Here is a 27,095-nt window from a genome sequence, read left to right as displayed (position 1 = left end):
ATTGACTACAGCTCAGCATTCAACACCATAGTGCCCTCAAAGCTCATCACTAAGCTAAGGACCCTGGGACTAAACACCTCCCTCTGCAACTGGATCCTGGACTTCCTGACGGGCCGCCCCCAGGTGGTAAGGGTAGGTAACAACACATCTGCCACGCTGATCCTCAACACAGGGGCCCCTCAGGGGTGCGTGCTCAGTCCCCTCCTGTACTCCCTGTTCACCCATGACTGCATGGCCAGGCACGACTCCAACACCATCATTAAGTTTGCCAACGACACAACAGTGGTAGGCCTGATCACCGACAACGATGAGACAGCCTATAGGGAGGTCAGAGACCTGGCCGTGTGGTGCCAGGACAACAACCTCTCCCTCAACGTGACCAAGACAAAGGAGATGATTTGTGGACTACAGGAAAAAAAAGAGGACTGAGCACACCCCCATTCTCATCGACGGGGCTGTAGTGGAACAGGTTGAGAGCTTCAAGTTCCTTGGTGTCCACATCACCAACAAACTATCATGGTCCAAACACACCAAGACAGTCGTGAAGAGGGCACAACAAAGCCTATTCCCCCTCAGGAGACTGAAAAGATTTGGCATGGGTCCTCAGATCCTCAAAACGTTCTACAGCTGCACCACCGAGAGCATCCTGACTGGTTGCATCACCGCCTGGTATGGCAACTGCTCGGCCTCCGACCGCAAGGCACTACAGAGGGTAGTGCGTACGGCCCAGTACATCACTGGGGCCAAGCTTCCTGCCATCCAGGACCTCTATACCAGGCGGTGTCAGAGGAAGGCCCTAAAAATTGTCAAAGACTCCAGCCACCCTAGTCATAAACTGTTCTCTCTGCTACCGCACAGCAAGCGGTACCGGAGCTCACTTCCTGGGTCTGACCCAGGACCTCCACGCTGGATTCATATCCACCATCAGAACTGTCTTCACCTCCAAGCTCTGTCCAATTACTTTAGGGACACCTCCAAGCTCTGTCCAACTACTTTAGGGACACCTCCAAGCTCTGTCCAACTATGGTAGGGACACCTCCAAGATCTGTCCAACTATGGTAGGGACACCTCCAAGCTCTGTCCAACTATGGTAGGGACACCTCCAAGCTCTGTCCAACTATGGTAGGGACACCTCCAAGATCTGTCCAACTATGGTAGGGACACCTCCAAGATCTGTCCAACTATGGTAGGGACACCTCCAAGCTCTGTCCAACTATGGTAGGGACACCTCCAAGATCTGTCCAACTATGGTAGGGACACCTCCAAGATCTGTCCAACTATGGTAGGGACACCTCCAAGATCTATCCAACTATGGTAGGGACACCTCCAAGATCTGTCCAACTATGGTAGGGACACCTCCAAGCAGTGGCGGCTCCTGAAAAAATTCTCAGGAGGGGCAATTTTTCTGATGATTTAGGTGACCTACACACATTTTTAAAAAGATATGTCCAGCAACAACATGAAGACAGGGGCAGCATATAAGTCAATACCAGAAGCATTTATTGACTGATCTCAAAAGTGTTGGCTTACAAAAGCAAAATAAGTTATCACAGTAAAAATAATCAAGGGTGTTCTTTCACATTCCTCAACACTGCATAAACAATATGTATGGCTTTGTAAAAATGAACAACCATATTCTGGCCAATTGTATAGATTTGTAAATATGAACAACCATATTCTGGCCAATTGTATAGATTTGTAAAAATGAACATGAACAGATTTTTTATTTTTTTGAATGGCAGTACCTTTCAAACATGTCTGCTTGCAGTAAGGTAGCACTCACAAGGTGGCCAGAGAAAGAGAACCTTTCTTTGGTGTGATCCAGGATGGTGTTGCAGACCTCTTCAGACAGCCTCTGCTTCTCCTCTTCTCTCAAAGCTGTTCTGGGTCTTTTGGCTCCTGTTGCTTCTTGCAGCTGCTGTTGAGAGGAGTCCCTGAAGGCAAACAGACCAATGTGTTTGTTGGCTTTGTACAGTATTGTTGTCTATGTGATGCACAGGTATATGCAATGTATCCATGTATAGTACAAATACTTCAGTTCCACTTAAAATGGGCAGGGATGCATAAAGTCTTTAGTGTTTAAGTTAGCCTTTGTGTCTCACATAGCCTGGATGTTCAGCACAGTATACAGTGGTGCTCATAAGCTTATGATCCCATGCTAAAGTTGACTAAAAAGAGGAATAAAAAGAAAAGAAAATTGGTGTCCTTAAAGGTTGGATTTTCCAACTTTTTTAATTAAGTCATTAAGATCAATTTCCAAAAGATGATTTTTTTATTTTTTTATTCCTCTTTTTAGTCAGCTTTAGAATGTGTTCATACACTTATGAGCACCACTGTACAGTACACATAGTATATAAAATAAGATAGATTACACCACTGGCCATATATAATGACAATAATGTAATTTCAAACACAAATGCAGTCTCCTTTCATGCATACATTTTCAAATAAAGCTCTGCTTTGAGAAAGATCGAATGATATTGTTTAATCTTTATCTTACCTTATGGCCTGCACACTGCTTGCGAAGCTGTCGAGGGCACGTTTGATAAAGACAGCATCGATGTCCTTATTCTGTAGCTTCTGGTACGGTGTGCTGGTCAAATGAACCCAATGAACCCGTCCGGATGGCTTCAAAACATTCTATGAGGTCGTCTCGATTCTCGTAGACAGTGTTCACGACTCTGCTGTTGCTAACCTCATCGTTGTGGCGGCGGACAGCTAGCCTGTATCCCTCATCCAGTTGAGTGGCAATATTCACTCTCACCAAAGCAGACAATCTCAAACAGCTATCAATGTGGGTCTTTGACAGCTCATTTTTCTTAATCTTTTCTGAAAGATGGTGCATGTCGGTTACACCAGTCGCCAGAGGTGTGGACTCGAGTCATGTGACTTGGACTCGAGTCAGACTCGAGTCATGAATTTGATGACTTCAGACTCGACTCGACAAAATGTACAAAGACTTGCAACTCGACTTGGACTTTAACATCAATGACTCGTGACTTGACTTGGACTTGCGCCTTATGACTCGAGAAGACTTGCTACGAGGACTTGTAATGACTTGCAAAGGCTTGCTAAGAGGACTTGAAATGACTCGAAACTAAAATGTAGGACTTTGGACTCGACTTGAGACTTGATGGCTTTGACTTTTGACTCGACTTGGGACTTGCCTCATCTTTGACTCGACTTGACTCGGGACTCGAGGGCAAAGACTTGAGACTTACTTGTGACTTGCATAACAATGACTTTGTCCCACCTCTGCCAGTCGCTGTCCAAGCGTTGCTGTCTGCCGTTCATGGTTACGTTACGTTACGTATGACGAAAGCGCGTAAGTGCAAGCCCTCAGACACCCATAGAGAATGTATTGAAAGCTCAGAAATTTGAAAAAAATATATTTTACATTAGAGGCTATGAGAGACTTCTGGGCGATTTTCAACCTAACTGAAATCGCCCCAAAACGGGCGGGGACATTTGAAGCACGACTTTAGCCTGATTGGACATTTAGTGGCTGGCAGATCAGACGTGAACACTGAACTACTGTTGCCATGATATAATTGATTAGAAAAAAAATCCCTTCCTTTTCCCGTTTGGCAGTGCGTCGCCCATATCGCCCTATTGAACACACCGCCCATGCCTCCAAGCTCTGTCCAACTATGGTAGGGACACCTCCAAGATCTGTCCAACTATGGTAGGGACACCTCCAAGATCTGTCCAACTACGTTGTCAGTATTATTGACAACAGTGAAATGTTTCTTCCTGTCTGTTGAGCTGCTCTCTCCTCTCCTCTTCCTGTCTGTTGAGCTGCTCTCTCCTCTTCCTGTCTGTTGAGCTGCTCTCTCCTCTTCCTGTCTGTTGAGCTGCTCTCTCCTCTCCTCTTCCTGTCTGTTGAGCTGCTCTCTTCTCTTCCTGTCTGTTGAGCTGCTCTCTTCTCTTCCTGTCTGTTGAGCTGCTCTCTCCTCTTCCTGTCTGTTGAGCTGCTCTCTCCTCTTCCTGTCTGTTGAGCTGCTCTCTTCTCTTCATGTCTGTTGAGCTGCTCTCTCCTCTTCCTGTCTGTTGAGCTGCTCTCTCCTCTTCCTGTCTGTTGAGCTGCTCTCTTCTCTTCTCTTCCTGTCTGTTGAGCTGCTCTCTTCTCTTCCTGTCTGTTGAGCTGCTCTCTTCTCTTCCTGTCTGTTGAGCTGCTCTCTCCTCTTCTCTTCCTGTCTGTTGAGCTGCTCTCTCCTCTTCCTGTCTGTTGAGCTGCTCTCTTCTCTTCCTGTCTGTTGAGCTGCTCTCTCCTCTCCTCTTCCTGTCTGTTGAGCTGCTCTCTCCTCTCCTCTTCCTGTCTGTTGAGCTGCTCTCTCCTCTCATCTTCCTGTCTGTTGAGCTGCTCTCTCCTCTTCCTGTCTGTTGAGCTGCTCTCTTCTCTTCCTGTCTATTGAGCTGCTCTCTTCTCTTCCTGTCTGTTGAGCTGCTCTCTTCTCTTCCTGTCTGTTGAGCTGCTCTCTTCTCTTCTCTTCCTGTCTGTTGAGCTGCTCTCTTCTCTTCTCTTCCTGTCTGTTGAGCTGCTCTCTTCTCTTCTCTTCCTGTCTGTTGAGCTGCTCTCTCCTCTTCCTGTCTGTTGAGCTGCTCTCTCCTCTCCTCTTCCTGTCTGTTGAGCTGCTCTCTCCTCTTCCTGTCTGTTGAGCTGCTCTCTCCTCTCCTCTTCCTGTCTGTTGAGCTGCTCTCTCCTCTTCCTGTCTGTTGAGCTGCTCTCTTCTCTTCTCTTCCTGTCTGTTGAGCTGCTCTCTTCTATTCCTGTCTGTTGAGCTGCTCTCTTCTCTTCCTGTCTGTTGAGCTGCTCTCTCCTCTTCCTGTCTGTTGAGCTGCTCTCTCCTCTTCCTGTCTGTTGAGCTGCTCTCTCCTCTTCCTGTCTGTTGAGCTGCTCTCTCCTCTTCCTGTCTGTTGAGCTGCTCTCTCCTCTTCCTGTCTGTTGAGCTGCTCTATCCTCTTCCTGTCTGTTGAGCTGCTCTCTTCTCTTCCTGTCTGTTGAGCTGCTCTCTCCTCTTCCTGTCTGTTGAGCTGCTCTCTCCTCTTCCTGTCTGTTGAGCTGCTCTCTTCTCTTCCTGTCTGTTGAGCTGCTCTCTTCTCTTCCTGTCTGTTGAGCTGCTCTCTTCTCTCCTCTTCCTGTCTGTTGAGCTGCTCTCTTCTCTCCTCTTCCTGTCTGTTGAGCTGCTCTCTTCTCTCCTCTTCCTGTCTGTTGAGCTGCTCTCTCCTCTTCCTGTCTGTTGAGCTGCTCTCTCCTCTTCCTGTCTGTTGAGCTGCTCTCTTCTCTTCCTGTCTGTTGAGCTGCTCTCTTCTCTTCCTGTCTGTTGAGCTGCTCTCTCCTCTTCCTGTCTGTTGAGCTGCTCTCTCCTCTTCCTGTCTGTTGAGCTGCTCTCTCCTCTTCCTGTCTGTTGAGCTGCTCTCTCCTCTTCCTGTCTGTTGAGCTGCTCTCTTCTCTCCTCTTCCTGTCTGTTGAGCTGCTCTCCTCTTCTCTTCCTGTCTGTTGAGCTGCTCTCCTCTTCTCTTCCTGTCTGTTGAGCTGCTCTCTCCTCTCCTCTTCCTGTCTGTTGAGCTGCTCTCTTCTCTTCTCTTCTCTTCCTGTCTGTTGAGCTGCTCTCTTCTCTTCCTGTCTGTTGAGCTGCTCTCTTCTCTTCCTGTCTGTTGAGCTGCTCTCTCCTCTTCCTGTCTGTTGAGCTGCTCTCTCCTCTTCCTGTCTGTTGAGCTGCTCTCTTCTCTTCATGTCTGTTGAGCTGCTCTCTTCTCTTCCTGTCTGTTGAGCTGCTCTCTTCTCTTCTCTTCCTGTCTGTTGAGCTGCTCTCTCCTCTTCCTGTCTGTTGAGCTGCTCTCTTCTCTTCATGTCTGTTGAGCTGCTCTCTCCTCTTCCTGTCTGTTGAGCTGCTCTCTCCTCTCCTCTTCCTGTCTGTTGAGCTGCTCTCTTCTCTTCCTGTCTGTTGAGCTGCTCTCTTCTCTTCCTGTCTGTTGAGCTGCTCTCTCCTCTTCCTGTCTGTTGAGCTGCTCTCTTCTCTTCTCTTCCTGTCTGTTGAGCTGCTCTCTTCTCTTCTCTTCCTGTCTGTTGAGCTGCTCTCTTCTCTTCTCTTCCTGTCTGTTGAGCTGCTCTCTCCTCTTCTCTTCCTGTCTGTTGAGCTGCTCTCTTCTCTTCCTGTCTGTTGAGCTGCTCTCTCCTCTTCCTGTCTGTTGAGCTGCTCTCTCCTCTTCCTGTCTGTTGAGCTGCTCTCTCCTCTTCCTGTCTGTTGAGCTGCTCTCTTCTCTTCTCTTCCTGTCTGTTGAGCTGCTCTCTTCTCTTCTCTTCCTGTCTGTTGAGCTGCTCTCTTCTCTTCTCTTCCTGTCTGTTGAGCTGCTCTCTCCTCTTCCTGTCTGTTGAGCTGCTCTCTCCTCTTCCTGTCTGTTGAGCTGCTCTCTCCTCTTCCTGTCTGTTGAGCTGCTCTCTCCTCTTCCTGTCTGTTGAGCTGCTCTCTCCTCTTCCTGTCTGTTGAGCTGCTCTCTTCTCTTCCTGTCTGTTGAGCTGCTCTCTTCTCTCCTCTTCCTGTCTGTTGAGCTGCTCTCTTCTCTCCTCTTCCTGTCTGTTGAGCTGCTCTCTTCTCTCCTCTTCCTGTCTGTTGAGCTGCTCTCTCCTCTTCCTGTCTGTTGAGCTGCTCTCTCCTCTTCCTGTCTGTTGAGCTGCTCTCTCCTCTCCTCTTCCTGTCTGTTGAGCTGCTCTCTCCTCTTCCTGTCTGTTGAGCTGCTCTCTCCTCTTCCTGTCTGTTGAGCTGCTCTCTTCTCTTCTCTTCCTGTCTGTTGAGCTGCTCTCTCCTCTTCCTGTCTGTTGAGCTGCTCTCCTCTTCTCTTCCTGTCTGTTGAGCTGCTCTCTCCTCTTCCTGTCTGTTGAGCTGCTCTCTCCTCTCCTCTTCCTGTCTGTTGAGCTGCTCTCTTCTCTTCTCTTCCTGTCTGTTGAGCTGCTCTCTTCTCTTCCTGTCTGTTGAGCTGCTCTCTTCTCTTCCTGTCTGTTGAGCTGCTCTCTCCTCTTCCTGTCTGTTGAGCTGCTCTCTCCTCTCCTCTTCCTGTCTGTTGAGCTGCTCTCTCCTCTTCCTGTCTGTTGAGCTGCTCTCTCCTCTTCCTGTCTGTTGAGCTGCTCTCTCCTCTTCCTGTCTGTTGAGCTGCTCTCTCCCTCTTCCTGTCTGTTGAGCTGCTCTCTCCTCTTCCTGTCTGTTGAGCTGCTCTCTCCTCTTCCTGTCTGTTGAGCTGCTCTCTTCTCTTCCTGTCTGTTGAGCTGCTCTCTCCTCTTCCTGTCTGTTGAGCTGCTCTCTCCTCTTCCTGTCTGTTGAGCTGCTCTCTCCTCTTCCTGTCTGTTGAGCTGCTCTCTCCTCTCCTCTTCCTGTCTGTTGAGCTGCTCTCTCCTCTCCTCTTCCTGTCTGTTGAGCTGCTCTCTTCTCTTCTCTTCCTGTCTGTTGAGCTGCTCTCTCCTCTTCCTGTCTGTTGAGCTGCTCTCTCCTCTTCCTGTCTGTTGAGCTGCTCTCTCCTCTTCCTGTCTGTTAAGCTGCTCTCTTCTCTTCCTGTCTGTTGAGCTGCTCTCTCCTCTTCCTGTCTGTTGAGCTGCTCTCTCCTCTTCCTGTCTGTTGAGCTGCTCTCTCCTCTTCCTGTCTGTTGAGCTGCTCTCTTCTCTTCATGTCTGTTGAGCTGCTCTCTCCTCTTCCTGTCTGTTGAGCTGCTCTCTTCTCTTCTCTTCCTGTCTGTTGAGCTGCTCTCTCCTCTTCCTGTCTGTTGAGCTGCTCTCTTCTCTTCCTGTCTGTTGAGCTGCTCTCTTCTCTTCCTGTCTGTTGAGCTGCTCTCTCCTCTTCTCTTCCTGTCTGTTGAGCTGCTCTCTCCTCTTCCTGTCTGTTGAGCTGCTCTCTTCTCTTCCTGTCTGTTGAGCTGCTCTCTCCTCTCCTCTTCCTGTCTGTTGAGCTGCTCTCTCCTCTCCTCTTCCTGTCTGTTGAGCTGCTCTCTCCTCTCCTCTTCCTGTCTGTTGAGCTGCTCTCTCCTCTTCCTGTCTGTTGAGCTGCTCTCTTCTCTTCCTGTCTGTTGAGCTGCTCTCTTCTCTTCCTGTCTGTTGAGCTGCTCTCTTCTCTTCTCTTCCTGTCTGTTGAGCTGCTCTCTTCTCTTCTCTTCCTGTCTGTTGAGCTGCTCTCTTCTCTTCCTGTCTGTTGAGCTGCTCTCTTCTCTTCTCTTCCTGTCTGTTGAGCTGCTCTCTCCTCTTCCTGTCTGTTGAGCTGCTCTCTCCTCTCCTCTTCCTGTCTGTTGAGCTGCTCTCTCCTCTTCCTGTCTGTTGAGCTGCTCTCTCCTCTTCCTGTCTGTTGAGCTGCTCTCTCCTCTCCTCTTCCTGTCTGTTGAGCTGCTCTCTTCTCTTCTCTTCCTGTCTGTTGAGCTGCTCTCTTCTATTCCTGTCTGTTGAGCTGCTCTCTTCTCTTCCTGTCTGTTGAGCTGCTCTCTCCTCTTCCTGTCTGTTGAGCTGCTCTCTCCTCTTCCTGTCTGTTGAGCTGCTCTCTCCTCTTCCTGTCTGTTGAGCTGCTCTCTCCTCTTCCTGTCTGTTGAGCTGCTCTCTCCTCTTCCTGTCTGTTGAGCTGCTCTCTCCTCTTCCTGTCTGTTGAGCTGCTCTCTTCTCTTCTCTTCCTGTCTGCTGAGCTGCTCTCTCCTCTTCCTGTCTGTTGAGCTGCTCTCTCCTCTTCCTGTCTGTTGAGCTGCTCTCTCCTCTTCCTGTCTGTTGAGCTGCTCTCTTCTCTTCCTGTCTGTTGAGCTGCTCTCTTCTCTCCTCTTCCTGTCTGTTGAGCTGCTCTCTCCTCTTCCTGTCTGTTGAGCTGCTCTCTCCTCTTCCTGTCTGTTGAGCTGCTCTCTCCTCTTCCTGTCTGTTGAGCTGCTCTCTCCTCTTCCTGTCTGTTGAGCTGCTCTCTCCTCTTCCTGTCTGTTGAGCTGCTCTCTTCTCTTCATGTCTGTTGAGCTGCTCTCTTCTCTTCCTGTCTGTTGAGCTGCTCTCTTCTCTTCCTGTCTGTTGAGCTGCTCTCTCCTCTTCCTGTCTGTTGAGCTGCTCTCTTCTCTTCATGTCTGTTGAGCTGCTCTCTCCTCTTCCTGTCTGTTGAGCTGCTCTCTCCTCTCCTCTTCCTGTCTGTTGAGCTGCTCTCTCCTCTCCTCTTCCTGTCTGTTGAGCTGCTCTCTTCTCTTCCTGTCTGTTGAGCTGCTCTCTCCTCTTCCTGTCTGTTGAGCTGCTCTCTCCTCTTCCTGTCTGTTGAGCTGCTCTCTTCTCTTCTCTTCCTGTCTGTTGAGCTGCTCTCTTCTCTTCTCTTCCTGTCTGTTGAGCTGCTCTCTTCTCTTCTCTTCCTGTCTGTTGAGCTGCTCTCTCCTCTTCTCTTCCTGTCTGTTGAGCTGCTCTCTTCTCTTCCTGTCTGTTGAGCTGCTCTCTCCTCTTCCCCTGTCTGTTGAGCTGCTCTCTCCTCTTCCTGTCTGTTGAGCTGCTCTCTCCTCTTCCTGTCTGTTGAGCTGCTCTCTTCTCTTCTCTTCCTGTCTGTTGAGCTGCTCTCTCCTCTTCCTGTCTGTTGAGCTGCTCTCTCCTCTTCCTGTCTGTTGAGCTGCTCTCTCCTCTTCCTGTCTGTTGAGCTGCTCTCTCCCTCTTCCTGTCTGTTGAGCTGCTCTCTCCTCTTCCTGTCTGTTGAGCTGCTCTCTCCTCTTCCTGTCTGTTGAGCTGCTCTCTCCTCTTCCTGTCTGTTGAGCTGCTCTCTCCTCTTCCTGTCTGTTGAGCTGCTCTCTTCTCTTCCTGTCTGTTGAGCTGCTCTCTCCTCTTCCTGTCTGTTGAGCTGCTCTCTTCTCTCCTCTTCCTGTCTGTTGAGCTGCTCTCTTCTCTCCTCTTCCTGTCTGTTGAGCTGCTCTCTCCTCTTCCTGTCTGTTGAGCTGCTCTCTCCTCTTCCTGTCTGTTGAGCTGCTCTCTTCTCTTCCTGTCTGTTGAGCTGCTCTCTCCTCTCTTCCTGTCTGTTGAGCTGCTCTCTCCTCTCCTCTTCCTGTCTGTTGAGCTGCTCTCTCCTCTTCCTGTCTGTTGAGCTGCTCTCTCCTCTTCCTGTCTGTTGAGCTGCTCTCTCCTCTTCCTGTCTGTTGAGCTGCTCTCCCCTCTTCCTGTCTGTTGAGCTGCTCTCTCCTCTTCTCTTCCTGTCTGTTGAGCTGCTCTCTCCTCTCCTCTTCCTGTCTGTTGAGCTGCTCTCTCCTCTTCCTGTCTGTTGAGCTGCTCTCTCCTCTCCTCTTCCTGTCTGTTGAGCTGCTCTCTTCTCTTCTCTTCCTGTCTGTTGAGCTGCTCTCTCCTCTTCCTGTCTGTTGAGCTGCTCTCTCCTCTTCCTGTCTGTTGAGCTGCTCTCTTCTCTTCCTGTCTGTTGAGCTGCTCTCTTCTCTTCTCTTCCTGTCTGTTGAGCTGCTCTCTCCTCTTCCTGTCTGTTGAGCTGCTCTCCTCTTCTCTTCCTGTCTGTTGAGCTGCTCTCTCCTCTTCCTGTCTGTTGAGCTGCTCTCTCCTCTCCTCTTCCTGTCTGTTGAGCTGCTCTCTTCTCTTCTCTTCCTGTCTGTTGAGCTGCTCTCTTCTCTTCCTGTCTGTTGAGCTGCTCTCTCCTCTTCCTGTCTGTTGAGCTGCTCTCTTCTCTTCCTGTCTGTTGAGCTGCTCTCTCCTCTTCCTGTCTGTTGAGCTGCTCTCTCCTCTCCTCTTCCTGTCTGTTGAGCTGCTCTCTCCTCTTCCTGTCTGTTGAGCTGCTCTTCCTCCATCTTCCTGTCTGTTGAGCTGCTCTCTCCTCTTCCTGTCTGTTGAGCTGCTCTCTTCTCTTCCTGTCTGTTGAGCTGCTCTCTCCTCTTCCTGTCTGTTGAGCTGCTCTCTCCTCTTCCTGTCTGTTGAGCTGCTCTCTTCCTCTTCCCTGTCTGTTGAGCTGCTCTCTCCTCTTCCTGTCTGTTGAGCTGCTCTCTCCTCTTCCTGTCTGTTGAGCTGCTCTCTCCTCTTCCTGTCTGTTGAGCTGCTCTCTCCTCTTCCTGTCTGTTGAGCTGCTCTCTTCTCTTCTCTTCCTGTCTGTTGAGCTGCTCTCTTCTCTTCTCTTCCTGTCTGTTGAGCTGCTCTCTTCTCTTCTCTTCCTGTCTGTTGAGCTGCTCTCTCCTCTTCTCTTCCTGTCTGTTGAGCTGCTCTCTCCTCTTCTCTTCCTGTCTGTTGAGCTGCTCTCTCCTCTCCTCTTCCTGTCTGTTGAGCTGCTCTCTCCTCTTCTCTTCCTGTCTGTTGAGCTGCTCTCTCCTCTTCCTGTCTGTTGAGCTGCTCTCTCCTCTTCCTGTCTGTTGAGCTGCTCTCTCCTCTTCCTGTCTGTTGAGCTGCTCTCTCCTCTCCTCTTCCTGTCTGTTGAGCTGCTCTCTCCTCTTCCTGTCTGTTGAGCTGCTCTCTTCTCTCCTCTTCCTGTCTGTTGAGCTGCTCTCTTCTCTCCTCTTCCTGTCTGTTGAGCTGCTCTCTTCTCTTCCTGTCTGTTGAGCTGCTCTCTCCTCTTCCTGTCTGTTGAGCTGCTCTCTCCTCTTCCTGTCTGTTGAGCTGCTCTCTCCTCTTCCTGTCTGTTGAGCTGCTCTCTCCTCTTCCTGTCTGTTGAGCTGCTCTCTCCTCTCCTCTTCCTGTCTGTTGAGCTGCTCTCCTCTTCCTGTCTGTTGAGCTGCTCTCTCCTCTTCTCTTCCTGTCTGTTGAGCTGCTCTCTTCTCTTCTCTTCCTGTCTGTTGAGCTGCTCTCTTCTATTCCTGTCTGTTGAGCTGCTCTCTTCTCTTCCTGTCTGTTGAGCTGCTCTCTCCTCTTCCTGTCTGTTGAGCTGCTCTCTCCTCTTCCTGTCTGTTGAGCTGCTCTCTCCTCTTCCTGTCTGTTGAGCTGCTCTCTCCTCTTCCTGTCTGTTGAGCTGCTCTCTCCTCTTCCTGTCTGTTGAGCTGCTCTCTCCTCTTCCTGTCTGTTGAGCTGCTCTCTCCTCTTCCTGTCTGTTGAGCTGCTCTCTTCTCTTCTCTTCCTGTCTGCTGAGCTGCTCTCTCCTCTTCCTGTCTGTTGAGCTGCTCTCTCCTCTTCCTGTCTGTTGAGCTGCTCTCTCTCTCTTCCTGTCTGTTGAGCTGCTCTCTTCTCTTCCTGTCTGTTGAGCTGCTCTCTTCTCTCCTCTTCCTGTCTGTTGAGCTGCTCTCTCCTCTTCCTGTCTGTTGAGCTGCTCTCTCCTCTTCCTGTCTGTTGAGCTGCTCTCTCCTCTTCCTGTCTGTTGAGCTGCTCTCTCCTCTTCCTGTCTGTTGAGCTGCTCTCTCCTCTTCCTGTCTGTTGAGCTGCTCTCTTCTCTTCATGTCTGTTGAGCTGCTCTCTTCTCTTCCTGTCTGTTGAGCTGCTCTCTTCTCTTCCTGTCTGTTGAGCTGCTCTCTCCTCTTCCTGTCTGTTGAGCTGTTCTTCTCTTCATGTCTGTTGAGCTGCTCTCTCCTCTTCCTGTCTGTTGAGCTGCTCTCTCCTCTCCTCTTCCTGTCTGTTGAGCTGCTCTCTTCTCTTCCTGTCTGTTGAGCTGCTCTCTTCTCTTCCTGTCTGTTGAGCTGCTCTCTCCTCTTCCTGTCTGTTGAGCTGCTCTCTCCTCTTCCTGTCTGTTGAGCTGCTCTCTTCTCTTCCCCTCTTCCTGTCTGTTGAGCTGCTCTCTTCTCTTCCTCTTTCCTGTCTGTTGAGCTGCTCTCTTCTCTTTCTCTTCCTGTCTGTTGAGCTGCTCTCTTCTCTTCTCTTCCTGTCTGTTGAGCTGCTCTCTCCTCTTCTCTTCCTGTCTGTTGAGCTGCTCTCTTCTCTTCCTGTCTGTTGAGCTGCTCTCTCCTCTTCCTGTCTGTTGAGCTGCTCTCTCCTCTTCCTGTCTGTTGAGCTGCTCTCTCCTCTTCCTGTCTGTTGAGCTGCTCTCTTCTCTTCTCTTCCTGTCTGTTGAGCTGCTCTCTTCTCTTCTCTTCCTGTCTGTTGAGCTGCTCTCTCCTCTTCCTGTCTGTTGAGCTGCTCTCTCCTCTTCCTGTCTGTTGAGCTGCTCTCTCCTCTTCCTGTCTGTTGAGCTGCTCTCTCCTCTTCCTGTCTGTTGAGCTGCTCTCTCCTCTTCCTGTCTGTTGAGCTGCTCTCTTCTCTTCCTGTCTGTTGAGCTGCTCTCTCCTCTTCCTGTCTGTTGAGCTGCTCTCTTCTCTCCTCTTCCTGTCTGTTGAGCTGCTCTCTTCTCTCCTCTTCCTGTCTGTTGAGCTGCTCTCTCCTCTTCCTGTCTGTTGAGCTGCTCTCTCCTCTTCTCCTGTCTGTTGAGCTGCTCTCTTCTCTTCCTGTCTGTTGAGCTGCTCTCTCCTCTCTTCCTGTCTGTTGAGCTGCTCTCTCCTCTCCTCTTCCTGTCTGTTGAGCTGCTCTCTCCTCTTCCTGTCTGTTGAGCTGCTCTCTCCTCTTCCTGTCTGTTGAGCTGCTCTCTCCTCTTCCTGTCTGTTGAGCTGCTCTCTCCTCTTCCTGTCTGTTGAGCTGCTCTCTCCTCTTCTCTTCCTGTCTGTTGAGCTGCTCTCTCCTCTCCTCTTCCTGTCTGTTGAGCTGCTCTCTCCTCTTCTCTTCCTGTCTGTTGAGCTGCTCTCTCCTCTCCTCTTCCTGTCTGTTGAGCTGCTCTCTCCTCTTCTCTTCCTGTCTGTTGAGCTGCTCTCTCCTCTCCTCTTCCTGTCTGTTGAGCTGCTCTCTTCTCTTCTCTTCCTGTCTGTTGAGCTGCTCTCTCCTCTTCCTGTCTGTTGAGCTGCTCTCTCCTCTTCCTGTCTGTTGAGCTGCTCTCTTCTCTTCTCTTCCTGTCTGTTGAGCTGCTCCTCTCCTCTTCCTGTCTGTTGAGCTGCTCTCTTCTCTTCTCTTCCTGTCTGTTGAGCTGCTCTCTCCTCTTCCTGTCTGTTGAGCGCTCTCTCTCCTCTTCCTGTCTGTTGAGCTGCTCTCTTCTCTTCCCTGTCTGTTGAGCTGCTCTCTCCTCTTCCTGTCTGTTGAGCTGCTCTCTCCTCTCCTCTTCCTGTCTGTTGAGCTGCTCTCTCCTCTCTTCCTGTCTGTTGAGCTGCTCTCTCCTCTTCCTGTCTGTTGAGCTGCTCTCTCCTCTTCCTGTCTGTTGAGCTCGCCTCTTCTTCCTGTCTGTTGAGCTGCTCTCTCCTCTTCCTGTCTGTTGAGCTGCTCTCTCCTCTTCCTGTCTGTTGAGCTGCTCTCTTCTCTTCCTGTCTGTGGCTGCTTCTCTCCTCTTCCTGTCTGTTGAGCTGCTCTCTCCTCTTCCTGTCTGTTGAGCTGCTCTCTCCTCTCTCCTGTCTGTTGAGCTGCTCTCTCTCTCCTCTTCCTGTCTGTTGAGCTGCTCTCTTCTCTTCTCTTCCTGTCTGTTGAGCTGCTCTCTTCTCTTCTCTTCCTGTCTGTTGAGCTGCTCTCTCCTCTCTTCTCTTCCTGTCTGTTGAGCTGCTCTCTCTCCTCTTCTCTCCTGTCTGTTGAGCTGCTCTCTCCTCTTCTCTTCCTGTCTGTTGAGCTGCTCTCTCCTCTCCTCCTTTCCTGTCTGTTGAGCTGCTCTCTCCTCTTCTCCTCCCTGTCTGTTGAGCTGCTCTCTTCTCTCTCTTCCTGTCTGTTGAGCTGCTCTCTCCTCCTCTTCTCTGTCTGTTGAGCTGCTCTCTCCTCTCCTCTTCCTGTCTGTTGAGCTGCTCTCTCCTCTTCCTTCTGTTGAGCTGCTCTCTTCTCTCCTCTTCCTGTCTGTTGAGCTGCTCTCTTCTCTCCTCTTCCTGTCTGTTGAGCTGCTCTCTTCTCTTCCTGTCTGTTGAGCTGCTCTCTCCTCTTCCTGTCTGTTGAGCTGCTCTCTCCCTCTTCCTGTCTGTTGAGCTGCTCTCTCCTCTTCCTGTCTGTTGAGCTGCTCTCTCCCTCTTCCCTGTCTGTTGAGCTGCTCTCTCCTCTCCTCTTCCTGTCTGTTGAGCTGCTCTCCTCTCCTCTTCCTGTCTGTTGAGCTGCTCTCTCCTCTTCTCTTCCTGTCTGTTGAGCTGCTCTCTTCTCTTCTCTTCCTGTCTGTTGAGCTGCTCTCTCCTCTTCCTGTCTGTTGAGCTGCTCTCTCCTCTTCTCTTCCTGTCTGTTGAGCTGCTCTCTTCTCTTCCTGTCTGTTGAGCTGCTCTCTTCTCTTCCTGTCTGTTGAGCTGCTCTCTTCTCTCCTCTTCCTGTCTGTTGAGCTGCTCTCTTCTCTCCTCTTCCTGTCTGTTGAGCTGCTCTCTCCTCTCCTCTTCCTGTCTGTTGAGCTGCTCTCTCCTCTCCTCTTCCTGTCTGTTGAGCTGCTCTCTTCTCTTCCTGTCTGTTGAGCTGCTCTCTTCTCTTCATGTCTGTTGAGCTGCTCTCTCCTCTTCATGTCTGTTGAGCTGCTCTCTCCTCTCCTCTTCCTGTCTGTTGAGCTGCTCTCTCCTCTTCCTGTCTGTTGAGCTGCTCTCTTCTCTTCCTGTCTGTTGAGCTGCTCTCTTCTCTTCCTGTCTGTTGAGCTGCTCTCTTCTCTTCCTGTCTGTTGAGCTGCTCTCTTCTCTCCTCTTCCTGTCTGTTGAGCTGCTCTCTTCTCTCCTCTTCCTGTCTGTTGAGCTGCTCTCTCCTCTCCTCTTCCTGTCTGTTGAGCTGCTCTCTCCTCTCCTCTTCCTGTCTGTTTAGCTGCTCTCTCCTCTCCTCTTCCTGTCTGTTTAGCTGCTCTCTCCTCTTCCTGTCTGTTGAGCTGCTCTCTCCTCTTCCTGTCTGTTGAGCTGCTCTCTCCTCTTCCTGTCTGTTGAGCTGCTCTCTCCTCTTCTCTTCCTGTCTGTTGAGCTGCTCTCTCCTCTTCTCTTCCTGTCTGTTGAGCTGCTCTCTCCTCTTCTCTTCCTGTCTGTTGAGCTGCTCTCTCCTCTTCCTGTCTGTTGAGCTGCTCTCTCCTCTTCCTGTCTGTTGAGCTGCTCTCTCCTCTTCCTGTCTGTTGAGCTGCTCTCTTCTCTTCCTGTCTGTTGAGCTGCTCTCTCCTCTTCTCTTCCTGTCTGTTGAGCTGCTCTCTCCTCTCCTCTTCCTGTCTGTTGAGCTGCTCTCCTCTTCCTGTCTGTTGAGCTGCTCTCTTCTCTTCCTGTCTGTTGAGCTGCTCTCTCCTCTTCCTGTCTGTTGAGCTGCTCTCTTCTCTTCCTGTCTGTTGAGCTGCTCTCTCCTCTTCCTGTCTGTTGAGCTGCTCTCTTCTCTTCCTGTCTGTTGAGCTGCTCTCTCCTCTTCTCTTCCTGTCTGTTGAGCTGCTCTCTCCTCTCCTCTTCCTGTCTGTTGAGCTGCTCTCTCCTCTTCCTGTCTGTTGAGCTGCTCTCTTCTCTTCCTGTCTGTTGAGCTGCTCTCTTCTCTTCCTGTCTGTTGAGCTGCTCTCTTCTCTTCCTGTCTGTTGAGCTGCTCTCTCCTCTCCTCTTCCTGTCTGTTGAGCTGCTCTCTCCTCTTCCTGTCTGTTGAGCTGCTCTCTTCTCTTCCTGTCTGTTGAGCTGCTCTCTCCTCTCCTCTTCCTGTCTGTTGAGCTGCTCTCTCCTCTTCCTGTCTGTTGAGCTGCTCTCTTCTCTTCCTGTCTGTTGAGCTGCTCTCTCCTCTCCTCTTCCTGTCTGTTGAGCTGCTCTCTCCTCTTCCTGTCTGTTGAGCTGCTCTCTTCTCTTCCTGTCTGTTGAGCTGCTCTCTCCTCTTCCCTGTCTGTTGAGCTGCTCTCTCTCCTCTTCCTGTCTGTTGAGCTGCTCTCTCCTCTTCCTGTCTGTTGAGCTGCTCTCTCCTCTCCCTCTTCCTGTCTGTTGAGCTGCTCTCCTCTTCCTGTCTGTTGAGCTGCTCTCTTCTCTTCCTGTCTGTTGAGCTGCTCTCTCCTCCTCTTCCTGTCTGTTGAGCTGCTCTCTCTCTCCTCTTCCTGTCTGTTGAGCTGCTCTCTTCTCTTCCTGTCTGTTGAGCTGCTCTCTCCTCTTCCTGTCTGTTGAGCTGCTCTCTTCTCTTCCTGTCTGTTGAGCTGCTCTCTCCTCTCCTCTTCCTGTCTGTTGAGCTGCTCTCTCCTCTCCTCTTCCTGTCTGTTGAGCTGCTCTCTCCTCTTCCTGTCTGTTGAGCTGCTCTCTCCTCTTCCTGTCTGTTGAGCTGCTCTCTCCTCTTCCTGTCTGTTGAGCTGCTCTCTTCTCTTCCTGTCTGTTGAGCTGCTCTCTCCTCTCCTCTTCCTGTCTGTTGAGCTGCTCTCTCCTCTCCTCTTCCTGTCTGTTGAGCTGCTCTCTCCTCTCCTCTTCCTGTCTGTTGAGCTGCTCTCTCCTCTTCCTGTCTGTTGAGCTGCTCTCTCCTCTTCCTGTCTGTTGAGCTGCTCTCTTCTCTTCCCTGTCTGTTGAGCTGCTCTCTCCCTCTCTTCCTGTCTGTTGAGCTGCTCTCTTCTCTTTCCTGTCTGTTGAGCTGCTCTCTTCTCTTCCTGTCTGTTGAGCTGCTCTCTCCTCTTCCTGTCTGTTGAGCTGCTCTCTCCTCTTCCTGTCTGTTGAGCTGCTCTCTCCTCTTCCTGTCTGTTGAGCTGCTCTCTCCTCTCCTCTTCCTGTCTGTTGAGCTGCTCTCTCCTCTTCCTGTCTGTTGAGCTGCTCTCTCCTCTCCTCTTCCTGTCTGTTGAGCTGCTCTCTTCTCTTCCTGACTGTTGAGCTGCTCTCTCCTCTTCTCTTCTCTTCCTGACCTGCACTGATTTATTGATTTATCCATTTACTTTGGACTTCTGTAATCTATACTCCTCTCTTTCTGCCAATGTGTGTATTTTCATATCTCAGGCAGTGGCCACGTGTTAAATGTTCCTTTGACCTAAGCAATAATGATATGACTAATGTTCTCACTAAAACCGCTATAGGCGTTTTAGACCACAACAAGCACTTCACACACCACTGGTTTAAAGTAGCATATACAGTATGGACACTTCTATAGAGCACAAACCCACATGGTAGAAATGGTTACCACAAGGTTAGAAAAACACCTACCATGTTTTTCCATTAGATATCCCGTATCTGTGGTTAAAACGCTTGTATCGCCCTAGTTATAACACTGTACCAACTGAAAAACAGGGCTGGGCCCTGGTCAAAAGTAGTGCACTATATAGGAAATAGGGTGCCATTTGGGATGCTCTCCAGATCAAACGTACATGAACCACTGTGTGATATCAGAGGCACAACTCTGAGCATGAACTATGACCTCTTATGACTGTTCTGCAGCTGAGGTATGACCAGTGATATAGTGGTTTAAAAAAATAACCAGTTGAGGTCTGACCAATCAATCAATCAAATTGTATTTATAAAGCCCTTTTTACATCAGCAGAAGTCACAAAGTGCTATACAGAAACCCAGCCTAAAACCCCAAACAGCAAGCAATGCAGATGTAGAAGCACGGTGGCTAGGAAAAACTCCCTAGAAAGGCAGGAACCTAGGAAGAAACCTAGAGAGGAACCAGGCTCTGAGGGGTGGCCAGTCCTCTTCTGGCTGTGCCGGGTGGAGATTATAAGAGTACATGGCCATTAAGGCCAGATTTTTCTCCAAGATGTTTAAAAGGTCATAGATGACCAGCAGGGTCAAATAATAATCACAGTGGTTGTAGAGGTTGCATCAGGAGTAAACGTCACTTGGCTTTTCATAGCCGAGCATTTAGAGGTTGAAATAGCAGGTGCGGTAAAGAGATAGAGAGAGTGAGAGTTGAAAACAGCAGGTCTGGGACAAGGTAGCACGACCGGTGAACAGGTCAGGGTTCCATAGCCGCAGGGAGAAGAGTGGAAACTGGAGCAGCAGCACGACCAGGTGGACTGGGGACAGCCAGGAGTCATCAGGCCAGGTAGTCCTGAGGCATGGTCCTAGGGCTCCAGGTCCTCCGGGAGGGAGGGAGAGAGGACCAGGTGGGACTGGGGACAGCCAGGAGTCATCAGGCCAGGTAGTCCTGAGGCATGGTCCTAGGGGCTCAGGTCCTCCGGGAGGGAGGGAGAGAGGACCAGGTGGACTGGGGACAGCCAGGAGTCATCAGGCCAGGTAGTCCTGAGGCATGGTCCTAGGGCTCAGGTCCTCCGGGAGGGGGAGGGAGAGAGGACCAGGTGGACTGGGGACAGCCAGGAGTCATCAGGCCAGGTAGTCCTGAGGCATGGTCCTAGGGCTCCAGGTCCTCCGGGAGGGGGAGGGAGAGGAACCAGGTGGACTGGGGACAGCCAGGAGTCATCAGGCCAGGTAGTCCTGAGGCATGGTCCTAGGGGCTCAGGTCCTCCGGGAGGGAGGGAGAGAGGACCAGGTGGACTGGGGACAGCCAGGAGTCATCAGGCCAGGTAGTCCTGAGGCATGGTCCTAGGGCTCAGGTCCTCCGGGAGGGGAGGGAAAGAGGACCAGGTGGACTGGGGACAGCCAGGAGTCATCAGGCCAGGTAGTCCTGAGGCATGGTCCTAGGGCTCAGGTCCTCCGGGAGGGGAGGGAGAGAGGACCAGGTGGACTGGGGACAGCCAGGAGTCATCAGGCCAGGTAGTCCTGAGGCATGGTCCTAGGGCTCAGGTCCTCCGGGAGGGGAGGGAAGAGGACCAGGTGGACTGGGGACAGCCAGGAGTCATCAGGCCAGGTAGTCCTGAGGCATGGTGCTAGGGCTCAGGTCCTCCGGGAGGGGAGGGAGAGAGAGAGAGTATTAGAGGGAGCATACTTAAATTCACACAGGACACCGGATAAGACAGGAGAATAACACCAGATATAACAGACTGACCCTAGCTCCCGGCACATAGACTATTGCAGCATTGATACTGGAGGCTGAGACAGGGGGTCGGGAGACACTGTGGCCCGTCCAGTGACCCCAGACAGGGCCAACCATTTACATTTACATTTTATTCATTTAGCAGACGCTCTTATCCAGAGTGACTTACAGTTAGTGAGTGCATACATTTTCATACTGGCCCCCCTTGGGAAATGAACCCACAACCCTGGCGTTGCAAGCGCCATGCTCTACCAACTGAGCTACAGGGGGGGGCCAGGCAGGATATAACCAGTGATGTAGTGGTAAAAATAAACAGTTGAGGTACAGTGAGGGAAAAAAGTATTTGATATTTCCCTCATTAAAATGCAAATAAATTTCTAACATTTTTGACATGCGTTTTTCTGGAATTTTTTGTTGTTATTCTGTCTCTCCATTAAAATTATAGACTGATCATGTCTTTGTCAGTGGGCAAACGTACAAAATCAGCAGGGGATCAAATACTTTTTTCCCTCACTGTATGACCAGTGATGTATTGGTAAAATAAACAGTTGAGGTATGACCAATGATGTGATGTATTGGTAAAATAAACAGTTGAGGTATAACCAGTGATGTAATGGTAAAACAAATAGGGGCTCTATTCAATATGATCCGCTCTAGCCGACATCTACATAGCTGATGTTCTGACGGTGTCGGAGGTGGAACTGCCTTAGAGCTGTCCAATCCCCAAGCGGCTCCTGGCGTTATACATAAAGCGGACGTTGCCATTGGCTGCACGGAGTCGCATTAACAGAAATCCCATGCGGCCTTGTTAACCAGTTGGAACACTGTAATGTGAGATGTAATCTACACCTCCATTAGGATGATAGAAATCCTCATTTTGTTTAATGATTTTTCAATTTGAGCGTAATTATTTCTATATAGCCTACACTTCCTCCTTCTGAACTTCTAACACAAGTGTGAGATTTGACAGGAAGTTACACCACCAAAACATCAGCTATGCGTGTGTCGCCTATCGCCGGTTAATGCTTGATCTGGTTGAATCTAGCCCTAGGTGGGTGAATCTAGCCCTAGGTGGGTGAATCTAGCCCTAGGTGGGTGAATCTAGCCCTAGGTGGGTGAATCTAGCCCTAGGTGGGTGAATCTAGCCCTAGGTGGGTGAATCTAGCCCTAGGTGGGTGAATCTAGCCCTAGGTGGGTGAATCTAGCCCTAGGTGGGTGAATCTAGCCCTAGGTGGGTGAATCTAGCCCTAGGGTGGGTGAATCTAGCCCTAGGTGGGTGAATCTAGGCCTAGGTGGGTGAATCTAGCCCTAGGTGGGTGAATCTAGCCCTAGGTGGGTGAATCTAGCCCTAGGTGGGTGAATCTAGGCCTAGGTGGGTGAATCTAGCCCTAGGTGGGTGAATCTAGCCCTAGGTGGGTAAACACTGATTGCTGTTCATGATGAGTAAAGTAACCCTCTATACTTTCATTGCATTTTTCTGCAAAAGATAAACGCACAAAATAAAAAAGGTTAGTAAACGGCATTTACATCCACTACACTGGGTATGACCTACGACCTACGACCCTTTAATAGGGGACAGTAGAGGCATGGCTTCGTTACTTACTGAAAAGACCTGCACCTGCCTGTGGAGAAGATGAGCCTGTCCCATTAAAACAGGAGGACATTTTGAATAGAGAATCAATCTACACAATGTTTTACCTTTACAGGTTTCAACAACAACAAAAAATTTGGACTCAAGCAGAAATCAATATCATGTGTTCTTACTATTCTAGAAGTTACAGTTTAAAGCCTTCTAAAGTTAATTCAAAATGCAAATCAATACTTTTTTTCCCCTCACTGTATAGTTTAAAACCTTCTGAAGTTGATTCAAAATCAGAGATCATGGAGAGGAATGGAGTTCCAAAATAGCAAGTCAGGGGGTCGTCAATGGAATAAATTAGAACAATGAAACCATAGGTCATTGACAGGTCAAGTCACTCAGACCTTTAAACAACATGCTACTAACACTCAAACAAGTCTCTGTGACTAGAGACACGTCATCCCAAATATTGATTATTGATTGGAGAAAATAGATCAGTGGCAATGTTCCAAATGTTTGGAGGAGGGTGGGTTTCAGCTTGGAGGAGGGTGTGGTTTCAGCTTGGAGGAGGGGTGTGGTTTCAGCTTGGAGGAGGGGTGTGGTTTCAGCTTGGAGGAGGGTGCTGGTTTCAGAAGGTGTTCACACCCCTTGCCTTATTCCACATTTTGGTTTTACAGCTTGAATAAAAAAGTTATAAATTGTATTTGTTTTTACCCATCTACACACAATAGCCCATAATGACAAACTGAAAACATGTTTTTGAGACATTTTTTGCAAATGTGTTGAACATGAAATACAGAAATATCTCATTTACATAATTATTCACACCTCTGAGTCAATACATGTTCGAATCACCTTTGGCAGCTGATTACAGCTGGGAGTCTTTCTGGGTAAGTCTCTAAGAGCTTTGCACACCTGGATTTGTACAATATTTTCACATTCTCCTTTTAAATTTTTCAAGTTGTCAAGTTGATTGTTGATCATTGCTAGACAGCCATTTTCAAGTCTTGCCATAGATTATCAAGCCGACTTTAAGTCAAAACTGTAACTCAGCCACTCAGGAACATTCAATGTCATCTTGGTAAGTAACTCCAGTGTAGTTTTGGCCTTGTGTTTTAGGTTATTGTCCTGCTGAAAGGTGAATTTGTCTCCCAGTGTGTTGGAAAGCAGACTGAACCAGGGTTTCCTCTAGGATGTTGCCTGTGCCTAGCTCTATTCTGTTTATTAAAAACTCCCTAGTCCTTGCTGATGACAAAGAACCCATAACATGATGCAGCCACCACCATGCTTCAACATATGGAGAGTGGTAACCCATAACATGATGCAGCCACCACCATGCTTCCAACATATGGAGAGCGTAACCCATAACATGATGCAGCCACCACCATGCTTCAACATATGGAGAGTGGTAACCCATAACATGATGCAGCCACCACCAAGCTTCAACATATGGAGAGTGGTAACCCATAACATGATGCAGCCACCACCATGCTTCCAACATATGGAGAGCGGTAACCCATAACATGATGCAGCCACCACCATGCTTCAACATATGGAGAGCGGTAACCTATAACATGATGCAGCCACCACCATGCTTCAAAATATGGAGAGCGGTAACCCATAACATGATGCAGCCACCACCATGCTTCAACATATGGAGAGCGGTGAACCCATAACATGATGCAGCCACCACCATGCTTCAACATATGGAGAGCGGTAACCCATAACATGATGTGAGCCACCACCATGCTTCAACATATGGAGAGCGGTAACCCGATAACATGATGCAGCCACCACCATGCTTCAACATATGGAGAGCGGTAACCCATAACATGATGCAGCCACCACCATGCTTCAACATATGGAGAGCGGTAACCCATAACATGATGCAGCCACCACCATGCTTCAACATATGGAGAGCGGTAACCCATAACATGATGCAGCCACCACCATGCTTCAACATATGGAGAGCGTGTAACCCATAACATGATGCAGCCACCACCATGCTTGAAAATATGAAGAGTGGTACTCAGTGATGTGTTGTTGGATTTGCCCCAAACATAACGCTTTGTATTCAGGACATAAAGTTATTTTATTTGGCAGATGTTTTTTGCAGTTTTACTTTAGTGCATTATTGCAAACAGGATGCATGTTTTGAAATATTTTTATTCTGTGCGAGGCTTCCTTCTTTTCACTCTGTCATTTAGGTTAGTATTGTGGAGTAACTACAATGTTGTTGATCTATCCTCAGTTTTCTCCTATCACAACCATTAAACTCTGTAACTGTTTTAAAGTCACCATTGGCCTCATGATGAAATCCCTGAGCGGTTTCCTTCCTCTCCGGCAACTACGTTAGGAAGGACGCCTGTATCTTTGTAGTGACTGGGTGTATTGATACACCATCCAAAGTGTAATTAATAACTTCATGCTCAAAGGGATATTCAATGTCTGCTTTTTGTTTTTTTGTTCTACCAATAGGTGCCCTTCTTTGGAAAACCTCCCTGGTCTTTGTGGTTGAATCTGTGTTTGAAATTCACTGCTCGACTTAGGGATCTTACAGATAATTGTATGTGTGGGGTACAGAGATGAGGTAGTCATTCAAAAATCATGTTAAACACTATTATTGCACACAGAGTTAGTCCTTGCAACTTATTATGTGACTTGTTAAGCACATTTGTACTTCTGAACTTATTTAGGCTTGCCATAACAAAGGGGTTGAATACTTTTAAGCTTTTTATTTGTTATACATTTGTAAAAATGTCTAAAAACATAATCCCACTTTGACATTATGGGGTATTGTGTGTGTAGGTCAGTGACACAAAATCTCAATATAAAATATTTTAAATTCAGGCTGTAACACAACAAAATGTGGAAAAAGTCAAGGGGTGTGAATACTTTCTGAAGGCCTTGCATTCTTTACATCGTAACATTGTTTCTACTGGCACTGCTTTCCTCCTCTGAACAGGCTAAACAAGTTCAGGACACCTCAGGTTCAAAGCAAATAATGCATCTAACTACAACTTAAGTTTATACTTGATTTGAGATTTTCTGACATTAATTATTCTATGAGTGTTGAATAAATAGTGATCAAAGGTGTTGTAGTGAACGGCTGGGATGGGAACCTGGGTCGCTGACGTGAAAGGCAATCATCCCTTAGCATTGTGCTAATAAGGCTAACCCACTTGGTGGAAATTGTAACGTGATTCATAGCAAGGATTGCTACAGTATTCTAATTCTTACGGTAATTTTGTTCTCTTGGGCTAGTATTCGTCTGTTACATAACAGATATGACTGATGACATTACCTGGACTTGAGTGTGATTGTATCAGACCAATTTATGGATCCCACATTTTATAGACCTAAAAGTATTATTTACTACAGGAATATTTGATACGTACAATACTGTAGAATGAAAAGTTGAAATGGCAAATTATAAACACTCGCATAAGTCAATCCATATCTGTATGTTGATGATTTGAAATTACTTTTTCTTCGCCATTTCGTGGAAAATAACTTTTAGACACTCTGGGGAGTGACAGAGGTGGAGCGACAAGAGAACTGGCGACCTCTTACTAACGGATCTAGAGCCAGTTCTGTTGTTTGGATTAACGCTCAGTTTTAAGGCAAGGCTAGTGACAGCTGATCCAGAGTCAGTCAGAACAAGTAAAGGCTTTTTTTTTTTTTTTTACGGTCCAGCGCAAACACAATAGCCGATAGGTAAACCAGGAAATGTAACCCACATTCTAGAGATGTAACTATATCGGTTTGAGAGTTTCTGTCTGCAACTGATAGAGGAACCGATGGGAGTTATTTGCGATTAAAAGTGCTGTCATGAGTAGAAAACCACTGGGTTTCGACTTGTGCATGTCAGTGTGGGAACTTCGGTGGACAGCAGCGCACTGACACGGACACATGCATGAATGAATGCGGTGTCAACTGAAGTTCCAATGGATTCTAATGAGGATAACCAGAATTATGAGGGACTGGATGTCAAGTCTGCCAGAGGAGCTGTGGGATGTGCCTCTTTCAAGTCTCTGCCATACCAGGTAACTTTATACAACTGCATGCAAACTGTAAATGTTCAAATTAATTAATTAAACGTCCACACTGCTCTTTTTCACGTTGACAGCTTGCCAATTTGCGATAGGCTTTCTAATCTTCAGTAGCCTAACTCATTTGCCTAAAGAGCCATTCTTCCCATTCTGTAGCCTAATCATGATTACATAACCATCCTTACAATTATAATTTAATTACAAAACAAATTACAGTATTTTTCATTCATCCCTATCTAGGAAGTCATGACGCTATGAGTTACTGCCTGGACATCAACTCTCCTCTGATCCGCTCCGAGTCCGACACCTTTCGAGTCCTGGATGGTCTCTTCTACTGTCTCACCAGACCTGCCATCTACAGGTGGTCTACCACACAGGTACAGGCCTATACAGGTGGTCTACCACACAGGTACAGGCCTGTTGTAAATAAACTAAAACACAAACACAGGTTAGCCCGGAGGCTTTGAATAGACGGAAACTAGCGACTAATGGCTAGCTAGGGTGAGCACAGGATGAACTCTAGAGCCATCTTCTGGTCTGAGACCTAAACCAGCGACTAATGGCTAGCTAGGGTGAGCACAGGATGAACTCTAGAGCCATCTTCTGGTCTGAGACCTAAACTAGCGACTAATGGCTAGCTAGGGTGAGCACAGGATGAACTCTAGAGCCATCTTCTGGTCTGAGACCTAAACTAGCGACTAATGGCTAGCTAGGGTGAGCACAGGATGAACTCTAGAGCCATCTTCTGGTCTGAGAGACCTAAACTAGCGACTAATGGCTAGCTAGGGTGAGCACAGGATGAACTCTAGAGCCATCTTCTGGTCTGAGACCTAAACTAGCGACTAATGGCTAGCTAGGGTGAGCACAGGATGAACTCTAGAGCCATCTTCTGGTCTGAGACCTAAACTAGCGACTAATGGCTAGCTAGGGTGAGCACAGGATGAACTCTAGAGCCATCTTCTGGTCTGAGACCCAAACTAGCGACTAATGGCTAGCTAGGGTGAGCACAGGATGAACTCTAGAGACATCTTCTGGTCTGAGACCTAAACTAGCGACTAATGGCTAGCTAGGGTGAGCACAGGATGAACTCTAGAGCCATCTTCTGGTCTGAGACCTAAACTAGCGACTAATGGCTAGCTAGGGGTGAGCACAGTATGAACTATGAGCCATCTTCTGGTCTGAGACCTAAATGGACGTGTGTGTTTGTGAGGAACATTAGCTTGAGCAACAATAGCGGAATCGGCGATTTGCCTTCAAAATAAAAGGCCCACATTGGAAACTGATAACAATTTTGGAATAATGTCATGGACCTGGCCCTATTAGAATTTAGGTACAGATTAGAATGACAGGTTGAGTTGGAGTCACAAGAAGTTGAACCGTGTGCCCGGGTAATTCGGGGTCGATGGGTTGGTGATCTTACAGGGGTAAGCTGATATGTCAGGAAAGTTAAGATAGGGGTTGGTGAACCCGTGTACTTACAGGGTAAGCGGTAAAGTTAAGATGGGGTTGGTGAACCCCGTGTACCACAGGAGTGGCCAGTAAAGTTAAGATGGGGTTGGTAACCATTTGTGCCCACAGGGTAACGTAAAAGTTAAGATAGGGGAGTTGGTGAACCGTGTGCCAGGTACGTAAAGTTAAAAGATGGGGGTTATTAGACATACGGGGCTGAGAGTAGGTTGCCACAGAGTTGTGGCATTATGTCGTTTCTCACGCTCCTTCCATCTTAGCTGGACAAGACTTATCACGCGGTGGTTTATAACCCAAAGTATCTGTACACAGTCTT

This window comes from Coregonus clupeaformis, chromosome 20, assembly GCF_020615455.1.
Source record: "Coregonus clupeaformis isolate EN_2021a chromosome 20, ASM2061545v1, whole genome shotgun sequence".
Taxonomy (NCBI): domain Eukaryota; kingdom Metazoa; phylum Chordata; class Actinopteri; order Salmoniformes; family Salmonidae; genus Coregonus; species Coregonus clupeaformis.
The sequence above is the reverse complement of the archived record's forward strand: the minus strand, read 5'-3'. Positions refer to the sequence as shown.